This window comes from Hevea brasiliensis, chromosome 16 (genome assembly GCF_030052815.1).
Source record: "Hevea brasiliensis isolate MT/VB/25A 57/8 chromosome 16, ASM3005281v1, whole genome shotgun sequence".
In the NCBI taxonomy this organism is placed as follows: Eukaryota; Viridiplantae; Streptophyta; class Magnoliopsida; order Malpighiales; family Euphorbiaceae; genus Hevea; species Hevea brasiliensis.
The window spans coordinates 66,445,189-66,447,363 of NC_079508.1; the positions used below are offsets into that span (position 1 = coordinate 66,445,189).

Genomic DNA, 2,175 nt, shown 5'->3' on the forward strand with positions numbered 1-2,175 from the left:
TTAATTACTTACTTCTTAGCCTAGATTAAAGCTTTATTTCCATTTAAACTCATCATATCTTGTAAGCATTATGGATAGTGAGTAGTTTACTTTTGATTCTGGAGTAAGGGTTGTAATATTTGGGATATTTTGTGGATTTTGATTGGGTAATCTATATTTTGTGGTCTTAATGAGTTTTATTCATTTCTTGTATGCTTAATGACATGCTTAATGTAGGATCCCATTGAGTAATGTTCTTAATCCATGGTTGAAGCAGAAAGGAGAAGGCCTTGTGATAGATAATCGGAAATTGGACTTAATTAACTTAGACCTAGAAATAGGCTAAGGATTAAGAGGATTCATAGATTAATTAAAGAACTTAATGGGTCTTAATTAATTCTAACTCCACGAAAGTAGGATTAGTTTGATTAAGGCACTCTTTGTCTCACTCGAAAGGGAATTCAAAGGATTTAAGAATTAATCTCCTTAAAACCCATTAGTTTCACAAGATTGGATAACCAATTTAAAATCCCAAAATAGCTCGAATATGAAATCCCGAACTCCGGAATCGCCTTTTTACCATTGTTAATTTCTAATCGAATTTAATCATTTGCCAATTTAAATATTGCCATATTTGAACTTGCTTATTTCTATTTGATGCAATTTTAGTTTAATTAATACATTGTTGAATAGAATATTAATTTTGCACAATTAGATTTCACACTCCATTACCCATTAATTCATCATTTTAATCTCATAAATACTTCAATTTAGTCAACTTTTATATCGAAAATTCAATCATTAACACAACTCCTCGTGGGATCGATATTTTCTATACTACTTATGCGACCGTGCACTTGCGGTTGGGACGCATCAAGTTTTTGGCGCCGGTGCCGGGGAGTTGTTTGTTTAAGATTGAATTCTTGATTATTTTAGTTGTTTTTAGTTTTATCTTTGTTATCTTTTCATTTTGTGTTTGTTTGTTCTTTTTCAGGTACTTTAATCTTTTATGAGAAGAGCTAGAAGCTCAAGTGACACAAACTTACTTTTCAATCCTTAAATTGAGAAATTTTGCAAGGCAAACAAGAAAGAAACCAGAAGAAGGAAGGAAGCTTGAGAGAAACCGAAATTGAAGCAAATATGGTGATGAAAGAATTAGAATTGGTGTTGGTAATCTTTGGAAATGGTCAAAACAATGAAAATGAAGCCCAAGGAGAAGAAGTTGTTAATGCAAGCGTGCCTAGGGAAGTATGATGGATCATGCTTTTCCTCGTTTTGATGACTTGAGAGAGAGCATAGCAAGACCAAGGATTGATGCAAGCAGCTACAAGATGGATTTTGGAGTTCTTCAAATGATCCAAAACTCTCAATTTGGAGGACATCCTTACGAAAATCCACACACACACTTGAAGAAATTTGCTATGATTTGCGACATGCAAAAACAACTGGAGTGTCGATGATGCAGCAAGATTGAAGCTATTTCCATTCTCTTTGAAAGATAGAGCATTGGATTGGCTTGATTCTTTACCTCACAACTCCATTACAAATTGGGAGCAACTAAGCGATGCATTTCTTGCACAATATTTTCCACTGGAAAAACTCAAGAGTGAGAATCAAATGACATCTTTCGGACCAAGAGAAGATGAAACTCTCTATGAATCATGGATGAGATGGAAGGAATTGGAAAGATTGTGCCCACATCATGCCATTCCAAAATGGATGATAAATCGAATTTCTACACAAATGTCACTCCTGCAATCGGAGGAATTATTGATGCTCAAGCAGGAGGAGAATTTATTATAAAGCATGAAGATGAAGCTTATGAGTTATTAGAGAAAATTGCAAAGAATACTCATCTTTGGAGTAGTCCAAGAGGACCAGCTCCAACTCGAGAAAGGCAAATTTCTTTCTTTGGGATGTATGATCTTGATCCATTCAACATGATTAATGCAAAGTTTGATGCACTTACAAATGTCCTTGCTAAGAAGATGGAAGATTTGAGTATGTTGGTTAGTTCAACATCATCGGTGGAAGTTCACAACAAGTGGCTTATGCAGAGAAACTACGGTGTGGAGTAGATTATGGAGAACAAGCGGCATATGTTGGTAATTATGGAAACAAGCAAATGGGAATCCTTATTCTCAAACTTACAATCCAAATTGGAGGAATCATCCCAACTTTTCATGGGGCAATCAG

The 2,175-nt window shown here is 34.9% G+C and overlaps 1 non-coding gene across 1 annotated transcript; it reads right to left on the reverse strand.

The window, feature by feature from the left end:
- Positions 1-1,582: 1,582 nt before the first annotated feature.
- LOC131175148 (small nucleolar RNA R71) lies at positions 1,583-1,688 on the reverse strand. The gene has a single exon (XR_009145310.1). It is a non-coding gene; the product is annotated as a small nucleolar RNA R71 (small nucleolar RNA).
- Positions 1,689-2,175: the final 487 nt, after the last annotated feature.